We start from the raw sequence: 12,500 nt of genomic DNA, 5'->3' as shown, positions 1-12,500 counted from the left end.
CCTCACCACCACCACCACCTCATCACCAACACTACCTCACCACCACCACCACCACTTCACCACCAACAAACACCACCTCATCACCAGCACTACCTCACCACCACCACCCATTCGTTTTCTCCGAAAAGAAGGTTTATATTCGCGAAATGTTAAAAGTGTTTCCTACTTTGTTGAATACGCTGTGGGTGCAATAAAGTGTAAGGGACATTACGAAAGCATGCGAGTGCGCCACGAGGTAACCAGATGAAGCATCTGTGGGAACTCTATGATGTCATATAACGTGTAAATGGAGGGCAGGAACAAGTCAAACATGCCTAATCGCCGTTAATACCCCTTGGTATATCTGAGGTGTCTGGTGTTATCAAAGAGCTTAGTATTCTCTCTCATGGTATTATCAGCTTATCCGAAAAGGGCTTCAGCAATCGTTTTTTTCCTTCCGTTGTTTGATGGGACACTGCCCTGGGGCAAGGCATGACAGACTTAGGGATGACGGCGGGGAGTGCCAGATTGCACGTGTAGTATAGTTCCGCGAGATACCACTCCACATGACATGTCTTGAGAATGTTAGTGCCTCTGGCATCTCGCTGGTATGGCAAAGCAGCGGCCAGCGGGTGTAGAAAGGTGCCTGACAAGTGTTGAGTACATGATAGGTGTAAATAGTAGCTTTAGCGACAGGCGGTCCCAACCGAGGTTAAAATAGAAACATATTATTTGCACAAGTCTGGTAGATTGGATACCCGGCGCATGTTGTGCATCATACTAGAGGTTGGACTGAGGACACCATCTTGGCTAGGTATTTATATGACAAGAGTGAACACCTCCACATATTCTACCTTGGCACATAGCCTCCCCTGCCTTCCCCTGCTCCTCCCCTGTTTTTTTCTTGCCGATCCCCAGCTGCCTCCCCCCTTGTCCCTTCCCCTTCCTCTTTCCCCTGGTTTACGTAGCAGGGTTACCCTCCCTCTTACGTAGTCTGAGATAGCTATCAGTGCAAATGTCCACCTTTGTTATTACCGTCGATTTTTTTATGAATCTCTATTCATTAATTTCTTTAGGAGTATCATTATCATCATCATCAGTTTTCACCGTATTTTGTAATTTCTTATTTCATCATTATTATTAATTTTCTATACGGAGATTTGCACGAGCTATGAATAAACTTTATTCACTGCCAGACCCTGCGGTGGGCTTTCAGACACTATGGGTGCTTAAAATACTGATGCAAATTTTGTTCTTTCTGTTAATTTTGTAAAGTTTGTAAGATTTCTTACAGTTCTGACATTTTGCTCTTAGTTAACTGTAGTTTAACTTCAGTCTAATGCCCTTTGCTAATCTGGTGGTTCGCAAGATTGTTTTATCGTATTTTCTATTTGTTATTATGGTTCTTGTTATTGTTATTTGTATTATTATCACTGATAATATTATTACTGTTATCATTGTTGTTGTCATTATTATAATTACTACCATCACCATTATCATTATCATTGACGTCATCAATACCATTAATGTTGTTTTAGTAACATTATGATTAGCATCACTACCATCAAAGATTCTACATCACTGATATACCTGCTCTTATCGCTGTCCAGTGATTACCAACGCTATCATTACTTTCGACATCATTACGATCATAATTATTTATACTGATTATTACCATAAATACCGAACTATTACCATCAACCTGGATCATGGCAATTTATTCACCATTTAAAATTCATAAAACTAAATACGTTTATATATAGATTTATAAGATTAGTGCAAGGTGTGTATACATAGGCCTGTGTAAGAGTATTATCAGCAACGTAACTATCGAGTGAGAGATAGTAGTTCGTAGTCTTTAAGCACCAATTAGGTACTTGTAGCCATGAACGCAATCCCTCTTTGCTTAAGAAGTATGTTGTATTATTAAGTGAAGTTTGTAGTTGCAAATATGACATAAGTATTAAGCATTTCCTTCGAAAAGAAAATAGTCTCATACCACAGACTCGTTAGCTAAAATGATAATCTTCACTAATAGTAATGAAGGAGACTGGCTTAACTAGAGAATCTGAAGATGTTTATCAACAGTCAGAATTATATACTAGATTTATGAAATTGATTTGTATAATACTTTGAGGAATTGGCGATCCCAGAGAAAAGGCATGGCAACCCCAAGGGCAAGACATGGCAACCGTAAGAAAAAAAAAGGCTTGGCGATCCCGGGGAAAAGGCATGGCAACCCCAAGGAAAAGGCATGGCAACCCCAAGGAAAAGGCATGGCAGCCCCAAGGGAAAAAAAGGCTTGGCGATCCCAGAGAAAAGGGATGACATGGCAACTGTAGGAGGGAGGCATGTCAACCTCAGGGGAAAAAGCTTTGACTGAGAATGGTGGGTGTAAGTGTTTTATCCGATATCATCGGGCAAGCGTTCTATAAAGTGCTTACCCAGTAACTATGCTCTTGCATGTACCAGAAAAATATTGGAGAGAAATTTTCATTATGATTCATGGTTGTATTCATTTTATTATTGTATGTGTGTGTGTGTGGGGGGGGGGGGGGGTGCTGAGAGAGAGAAAGAGAGAGTGAGTGTTTGAGTGTCTGTATGTGTTTGTATGTATGTATGTATGTATGTATGTATGTATGTATGTATGTGTATGTGTGCGTGCGTACCCCCCCCCCCACACACACACACACCGTCATATAATGTACACAGTTTTCAATTTACAAAAAAGGTGCTTGGAATGTGACTGTCTTGAGATACAACTCTTGTTACAGCGCGAAATAGGGTGGGAAGATGTAGGGTAAACCTCGTCATGTAATTATTTTTGTTGTTACTACTGGTAATATTGTTATCATTATTGTTGCCTTTATATTCATCATCATTTTTTATATTATAATTGTTAATATTGTTATCATTATCAAAATTGTTATTATTATTGTTGTCATCATCATTATTATTATGATGTTTCTGTTATAATCGTTATTAGTATAATCATTAATAGTGGCTGTAGTATTGATTATAATTAGTGTCATTGTAATTGTTATTATTATTATCATTGTTATAATTATTCTTATGATTATTGTTATTTATAATTCTTATTCTTCTTATAATTATTATTATATATAATTTTCATTCTTATTCCTTTCATTATTGTCATTATCATCATTATTATCATTATTGTCATTATTATCATTGTCATCACCATTATTATTATTATTGTTTTTATAATTATTATTATAATAATTATTATTATTATCATCATCAAATCTACTACTATTACTGATTATTATTAGTTTTAATATTTTTACTTTTTTATTTTGATTTTTATTATTACTACCACTATTGTCATTATGATGACGATTATTATTGTTATCAATCATCATCATCATCACTAATATCATTATTATGGTTCTCATCATCACCATTATCATTATAGTTATCGTTGTCATTATTATTATTATTATTATTGTCGTTGTTGTCATTGTTCTTATTTTATGTTATAGCTGTTGATATTATTATCATTATTGTTGTTAAGATAACTACTGTTGCTATTAACATTATCTTTATTATTGTTCTACTTGTTTTTTATATAATTATTATTTATTATCATTCATTATTATCATCATCATCATCATCATCATCATCATCATCATCATCATCATCATCATCATTACTATTATTATCATCATCATCATTATTATTATGATTATCGTTATTTTATTGTTATTATTAGTATTATAATGTATCGGTTATTATCATAATTATTATTGCTGTTGTTATTATTTTCATCATTACCATTGTTATTGTTATTTTTAGCAATTATATTATCATTAATATTTAACTTTGTCAATGCCATCTTAGAGCCACTAAACCACATCTAGAAAGGAAAATTACAAGTATTTGTCAAGTGATTTGACTTAAGTAAGTAAGTGTACCCTATCTGTCAGCTCTGTGGCACATACTAATTACATTATTATTGTTTTCATTAATAGCGATATTAATATTCATCATCACAATTTTCATCATCGTTACAATAATCAATACTATTATCATCGTTACTACCATCATTGTCATCATCATCATTATTTCCCATAATATTATTATTATTGTTATTATTATCATTAATAATAGTGCTTTCATTTTTATTATGGTAATTATCATGGTAATTATTGTCACTTATCGTTATAATCATGATTATCATTATCGTTGCCATTATCATTTTTGTTATTATTATTATTATCAATATTATTATTATTATTATTATTATTATTATTATTAATGTTGTTGCCATTATCATTATCTTTATCAGTATATATATATATAATTATTGTTTTATTCATTATCATTATTATTACTGTCAGTATCATCGTTATCATCATTATCACTACCATTATCAATTTTTTAATGATAACATTATTGCACACGTACACATTTTTCATATCCTTTATCTCGATTTTTGTTTTCTTTCGTTTTATTTGTTTCCTATTTGGCTACCACATTCCTGAATGAGCTTGAGTTGCCTGTCTTCATTAACCAGTTGTTGAAAGTTCAGTGAAGAATGTGCCTTTTTGCTATAGGTAACCTAATTATCATTTCCACCTTGATTTATGATGCTTTCTTGGTGGTAATGTTGCACATCTGGCAACTAACACGAACGCCCCGATCTTGAAGAAAAAAAAAACGAGAATTTACTTCATGAAAGTCACTGATAAGATAGTTTTTTTTTTTTTTTTTTTTTTTTTTTTTTTTTTTTTGTCATATTGTATCCGTTTCCTGTTTTAAGTACTGTTTACAGAAGTTAACTTAGATTTAATAACTGTCTTGGTAAGAGTCAATATGTGTATTTTTGAACATGTAGATCTGTATGTACTAATTTGTACGTGACACTTGTGTTTTTTTGTTTTCATTTATTTTGTTTTCATGTATTTTGTTTTTCCTTTTGTTTAGTTTTTCCTTTTGTTTAGTTTCACGTGTACACACCGTGAAAGAACACACGTCCATTACAAAGCACACAATATGAAGACACTGGAAATGCCTATTTAGTTTTATATGATCTAATGGTCTATACTTGCCATAGCGTTTGCCGTTTACTTAATGTTGGCTACAGAAGTTCAGAATTAGTTATTTTCTCCTTGGATGTGGAATTTCTTTAGAATATGCAATTCTTTGTAATGATAGATTGAGCATTTGGTCATCCATGTAATCTGTTGCCGGAGATTTGTTATAAAGATGTTCAGTCGGAATTAAGGGAAATACTGTAAATTTGTCGGTGCAGAAAAATAAAATCGATCGTTAGCTTTATTATCGTAGACAGAAGGCATACAGTTACTGTTACCTTGTTTTTTATTTTGAATTTTAGTGGTAGCCCTGTACTAGAAAATATTCGTTCAACATGGGCATATCGCAATGTATGAAATAATGAAATACATATGAATATTCCTTATCGTATAACATAAACTACTACCTCCTCGGTGGTAACACTGGTGCGCTGCCCAACCCTAACTGATGCTCATTTCGCTTATAAAGAGCTATTTTCTTATGAGTCCATATAGTATTTTTTCTGTGATTGATTGCTGTTTGAGGAATCCATTATGATTTGCACGTGTTTCTGTAAGATGGTAAGGCGCCAAAAAGCGGGTTTGGGTCAGGAAAATTAAAGCAATATAAATCCGCATGTGAAACTGTTGCGCGTGGCGATCGGTGCGCGTGCGCTTCGCAGGCAAGGGGATACTTCAACAACCAGACTTGGATAATAACATGATTATATTGTACTTTTTAGAGAAAACTTGGATGTATTGATTGCATTGATAGCTACACTAGCGCATTTCGTGTTGATATTAAACAAACAAATACTCGGGAAAAATCTGATAGCTTTTTAACATCGAATGATAATCAAAGAGCGTGGGTCGAGATGGTGGTGGCTGGCAGGGTGCGCGCAGCTACACACCTCAGTGTGCAGTGCGCTAGGCTTAGCTGCGGATCCTCGCTGCCCTTCTTCCGTGGCGTGTGTGTGTGAGTGGTGTAGTGTGGTACAGTTGTGGCGCTGCCACTGTGTTGTGTGGTGGAGGTCGGTAGGACCGTCTAGCCAGGTCGGTGAGGAGCGCCACCCGACACCGCAACCATGGGCTGTGCCATGTCTGCGGAAGAGCGGGCCGCGCAGGCCCGCAGCAAACAGATCGAGAAGCACCTGAAGGAGGATGGCATCCAGGCTGCCAAAGATATTAAGTTATTGCTACTGGGTAAGTATCCGAAATATTAATAGCGCCATTGGTTATGCATTGCTTGTGGAGCAAAACCCATGAAGCATTCGTGGGCGTCCAACGCTACTGTGGTGCCCCGAACCGAGGTGCGGAAGCCTCGGGCTGGACGCCCATCTTACGGGCGCCGGCACAACTAGCGTGGCACAATCATGCGCAAGTCATCCAGATGGGCGTGGTCACCCAAGTTAAAAATTCGGAAATGATGACGGCTAGTTTGATTGTGTTGGAAATAGACAACTTTCCAGAAAGCCCTTTATAGAGGAACGCAAAGACGTCCACAAGACTCCATCGCCGACTTTCTGGCGAGGGTAGCGTGGGTGGTGCCATCTGGAGGGTGACGGGGAAAACTCGCTAAGCAGCACTGGAGCTGGGACAGCTGACTTGGGAGGGGCAGATTCGGAAAGGGGCAGGTGGGGGTGAGTGGGGTGGAGGGGTACGGGCAGCTGGCATAAGGAGCATGTGGTGTCAGCAGCTTACTTTGGATATAAGGGAATTGTGTAGCCAGGACGACGATAGCGAGGAGGGGCTCGAAAAGGTCGTTAAGGGGTTATACTGCAAGGGATTCGATGGCGTTGGATCTCCATAGGGAGGACGAGGGACGAGGCACGAAATGTAATGGGGGAGGGGGGGGGGGGGGGGCGAAGGAGCAGCATCAGGACTCTGGTAGGGACAAAGAGCATCCAGGGGCGAGGAGGAGAACCAGGACTTTTAGTAAGGATCATAATAGGTAGGTTAGTGTTGAGGATTAGAAGGGTTCAGCTAAGTGTGATAAAACGGGCAAGGGAAAACAGGATTTAGGGACAGACAAGAGAAAGGTAGTAGCCCTTGGGAAGCAGGGTTTAGAGGCAATTAGCGACCGCTGGAAAGCAGGGAAGGAACCATCAGCAAGCAGGGAGGGGGGTCAGGATTCAAGGCCAGGTTTGAGTCATCAAGAAGGAATATGAAAGGGCATACATGTATACACAGAGACATTTACACATAGACATACATACGCATTTTCTATATATATAGATATATATGTATATTTTGTAGTATATGTTATACTATATTATATTATATATACATACATATACTATATTATATTATATATTATATTATATCAAATATGTATGTTTGTGTGTATATTTATAAGTATATATGCATGTATATATGTATATATATGTATATATATGTATATGTGTTTATATATGTATATGTATATGCATGTATATGTGTTTATATATGTATATGTATATGCATGTATATGTGTTTATATATGTATATGTATATGCATGTATATGTGTTTATATATGTATATGTATATGCATGTATATGTGTGTATATATATGTATATATAAATATGTATGTATATATGTATGTACATATTTGTATAGATGTATCTATATTTATGTATATATGTATGTATACATATGTATATATGTATGTATACACATGTATGTGTATATGTATGTATACACATGTATGTATATATATGTACACACATGTATATATATATGTATACACATGTATGTATATATGTATACACATGTATGTATATATGTATACACATGTATGTATATATATGTATACACATGTATGTATATATGTATACACATGTATGTGTATATATGAACACACATGTATGTATATATATGAATATACATGTATGTATATATATGAATACACATGTTTGTATATATATGTATACACATGTATGTATATATATGTGTACTAGTATGTATATATATGTATACATATGTATGTGTATATATACATATGTATGTATATATGTATACATATGTATGTATATATGTATACATATGTATGTATATATGTATACATATATATGTATATATATGTATACATATGTATGTATATGTATACATATGTATGTATATGTATACATATGTATGTATATGTATACATATGTATGTATATATATGTATACATGTGTATGTATATATATGTATACATGTGTATGTTTATATGTATATATGTATTTATGTTTATATATGTGTATATATGCATATATATGTATATATATGTGTGGTCTGTATATATGTGTATGTTTATATATGCATATGTATATATGTATATATATATGTATACATGTGTATAAGTATGCCTGTGTATGCATATATATGGTTGTATATGTATATTTATTATAGATATGTATGTATATTGTATTATAAATATGTATGTATGTATATGTATATATTTATATGTATACATGTGTATATATTATATATGTGGATATAAATATATATATATGTACATATATTTATATGTGTATATATTAGAGGATAATGCAAGATGTGTGTAAGAGAGTTTAATATTAAAGGTTGTAGTTATATGTATATATCACACACGCTCATAGAAGAGCACATATAGTGGATGGAGAGGGGACGAGGGAGAGTGAGTGAGTGAGTGAATGAGAGAATTAGTGAGAGAATCGGTGAGAGATTGCTTGAAAGAGAGAGTAAGGGAGTGAGTTCTAGTGAGTTAGAGTGAGTGGGTAAGTGAGAAGGAGAAGGAGAGGGAGAGAGAGAGGGAGAGGGAGAAAGGGTGGGGGATGGGCGGAGAGAGAGAGATCTTGAATCACATATTGCCTCTTTCGTTAAGCGGTCAGGGTGGCCCAATTCATTTCCAGTGATGCTGCATTGACGACCGTAGCCTCTGTTCATTTGCATGCAGTGCGAGATAAAGCATTCACCAGAACTAATGACAACCCGTATTCTACACTGCGTTACAATATGCAGAGCCTGTAAAGCGCTTGCAGGTGCTGAAACCGAAGGAGAGAGCATGTGTTAAGCGTTGAAACCATTAACGAACGCACTCGGGGGATTTAGTGAACGTCGAAGATGACTGAAGGGACAATACGAACGCAAATTTCACATATGATATCATAGCCAGAGTCGCATCGACAGCTATGATCGACTGAACAAGAGGCCCGGGGCCTGTTCGACAGGGGTGTGTGTCGTAAACTGCCGGTAACTGATCCCAATTATCAGTTAGAATAGAGTTAAAGGGACGAGTTGTTCCGTTTTACAGCGAGCGACGTCGGCGGGGCCCTGTCGCACTCGCCCGTACACGTCCACCGCTTCCCATGTATTCGAGTCGTGCGCATGTGCAAGGGGCGTAAAAGGGCAGTTATGGCCGCTCTCTCATCCCGGTTTTTGTTTCATCTTTATTAACACGTATCTGTGGTTCGCCAGCGTCGTGGACACACCCTAATTGCGTGTCACAGAACGTCATTTAACTCGATTGGTTCTCGCATTCTTGCCGCAAGTCGCACGGTGTCTGCGAACACATTCTAGGAACCTTGTGCGAGTCTGGGGATGAAGGTGTAGGCACTATAGATGATCATCCTCTCTTCCTCTCCCCCCCTTTCCTTTCTACTTCCCTTCTCTCCTTTTTCCTTTTCTCTTCATATTCTCTCTCGTCTCTACTCCCCCTCCCTTCTCTTCTCTCATGCCTCTCTTCCTTCTCCTCCTCCTCTTCCTCTTCCTCTTCCTCTTCCTCTTCCTCTTCCTCTTCCTCCTCCTCTTCCTCCTCCTCCTCCTCCTCCTCCTCCTCCTCCTCCTCCTCCTCCTCCTCCGTCTCCTCCTCCTCCTCCGTCTCCTCCTCCTCCTCCGTCTCCTCCTCCTCCTCCGTCTCCTCCTCCTCCTCCACCCCCTCCTCCGTCTCCTCCGTCTCCTCCTCCTCCTCCACCTCCTCCACCCCCTCCTCCGTCTCCTCCGTCTCCTCCTCCTCCTCCACCCCCTCCTCCGTCTCCTCCTCCTCCGCCTCCTCCTCCTCCTCCTCCTCCTCCTCCTCCTCCTCCTCCTCCCCCTCCTCCTTCTCCCTCCTCCTCCTCCTCCTCCTCCTCCTCCTCCTCCTCCTCCTTCTTACTTCCGCTTACTTTCCCGTTCTTTCTTTCCCCTTCACTTATCTTTACTTCCTTTCCCCTCCTTCCCTTCCCTTCCCTTCCTCCCTTTCTCTTCCCTTCCCTTCCTCCCCTTCTCTTCTCTTCTCTTCTCTTCCCTTCCCATTTCTTCTCTTCTCTTCTCTTCTATTCTCTTCTCTTTCCTTCCTATTTCTCTCCCTTTCCTTCCCCTCCTTTCTCCCCTTCCCCTCCCTTCCTCTCATTTCTTCCATTTCCTTCTCCCATTCCCCTTCCTTCTCCTCCCGCCCTATTCTCTCCGTTCCCCCATCTGTTTATGCTGAATATGTATAAGTGTATATGTATGTATATATGTATATGTGTATGTAGATATCTACGAGCTTACGTGCATCGACCCGCCCCCTCCAATATTCAAGGCGTGATCACGTAACACAAGCTGCATCCTTCTATAACAAACCGGCATCTCACTTTGGCGTATCATTATTCAGCTTCCTGTTACATAGACTTGACCTTGGGGGTGACTTGAGGCCCTCCAGGTCAGCCTCGGGAAGTCCATGTTACGAGCAGGGTGCTAAATGTGTATGTGTTGGGGAGGGAGGGAGGGAGAGAGAGAGAGAGAGAGAGAGAGAGAGAGAGAGAGAGAGAGAGAGAGAGAGAGAGAGATGTGTATACGTATATGTGTATGTATACGTATCCTGTGAGTCAGCAGTACTTTTATTGTTATTAGTTACTGATTACAGTACTTTTTCTGCCATTACCATTGCTACTACTAAAACTTATTACTACTACTGCTTCTGCTACATTTACTATCGGTATTACTATCTGTTGTTGTTATTTGCAGCGTTGCTTTCATCCGGGCACCGATAACACTAATACTCCTATTGATATTGTTAGTTTATTAATTTTGTTATTATTTGATTCGCATATCATCTCGTAATCACTGATCATCATCTGTGTTTTATAAGTCTGATTTAGTGAAGATGCCCAAGGGTTACGCAGACGAAACTCATCCTTACCACACTCTCCCCCCCCCCCCCCCCCACCTTCGCTCGGTGGGTGATGGACCGCCCGATGATTATTTTTGTAGCTCTTGTTCGCTTTCTGCAGCTTCCTCGCGGTGTGGGGGCGGGGATGGGGGGAATGGGTACTGGCTAGGAGGGGCAGGGGCAGGGGGAAGGGAAGGGAAAGGACGGGGGGGGGGGCATACATGTGGCAGGGTAACGTTCTCACCGTGGAAGAGGAATGGGAGGGAGGTGAGGGAGGTTGGCAGTCGTATGACCCGTCCGCATAACCCCCTGTGTTTACTCTGGAGGCGCGTGCACGTATTTGTGGGAGGAGGAGGAGGCGTTGAGGCGTCGGGGAGGAGGTGGGGCGCTGTGATCTGTGTGTGCGGCGCCGGGAGTGGGAAACGGGGCGGCACGAAATGGGACAAGTGGCAACGCCAGAGGGCCTTGTTATCCCTTCCTGCCACGGCCCCGTCTCTAGATGCGCTTTAACTAGGTGACGACACAAAGTCTGGCTGTTCCAGGCAGGCATTCGGGAGGTGTTCCTGTGTCGAAGGCTTCGCCGGCAGACGCGATGGTTTTTGGTTAAGTCTCAGGGAATAATCGGGTCTCGAAGAGGCGTTAGGGAGTGGCTTAACACTTCCTGCATGTAGAGGGTGGCCCGGTCTGGGTTCTGTCTCTTACAGGTACGGCCCGCCCTCCCCTTTTCCCCTTCCCCTCTTCTACCCTATCTCTCTCTTCGTGTGCTCCAGAAGGAACAAGGAAGTGTTGACATTTAGATTGGACGTTGGTGACTTAAGAAACAAGTATGCGAGGTGCTAGGACTCTCCTCCGTCCTAGATAACACATCCTCTCCCCTCCACATCCTGTCGAGCTCCCACAACCTCACACTTACTCACTCCTCCTGACCTTTTTCATTCACTCTCCTCCATACACACGCCCTTGCACTTTTACAGTAGAGGGCGGCCGTGTCCCTCGAAGTAGTCCAGCCCTCAAGCTTTTTAACGTTACACAGTCCACACACATTGGTGATACAGTTATCACGCCGCTCGGCCCACACACTCGGCGCAGACGGGTTAGGTTATAATCATGCAGGCCGCGTCTTGATCTGGAATAACTTACAACGCGCAACATAATGCGGCGACACGATGGGAATCCGTTTTGTTCTGCACTCGCCACCATAGACATATGTCGCTCCTTGCAGACGAATTGGGATGAGGCGTATTTATAGCCTCGCCCGCGGCCGTCACCCAAGGCAGGGGTGGAATCGTTGAGGGGTCAAAGGTCGGGGCGTTTTCCTGCAGTCTAGTACGCCTTCAGGGGGGTGTTAAGTCAGCGCCCCCTTGTGAAGGTCGAGATAGCCTGGAGCCCTTCAGGGCATGGGGCTTCAGGGCA

General features: G+C 40.2%; 1 protein-coding gene across 1 annotated transcript in view; it reads left to right on the top strand.

Annotated features, from left to right (window-relative positions):
* LOC125025971 (guanine nucleotide-binding protein G(o) subunit alpha) overlaps positions 1-12,500 on the top strand; it is a gene marked incomplete in the record, with an annotated part of 81,279 nt that overhangs the window by 6,947 nt on the left and 61,832 nt on the right.

Source organism: Penaeus chinensis, chromosome 5, assembly GCF_019202785.1.
Source record: "Penaeus chinensis breed Huanghai No. 1 chromosome 5, ASM1920278v2, whole genome shotgun sequence".
Lineage (NCBI taxonomy): Eukaryota > Metazoa > Arthropoda > Malacostraca > Decapoda > Penaeidae > Penaeus > Penaeus chinensis.
This window is presented reverse-complemented; position numbering and strand designations above follow the sequence as displayed.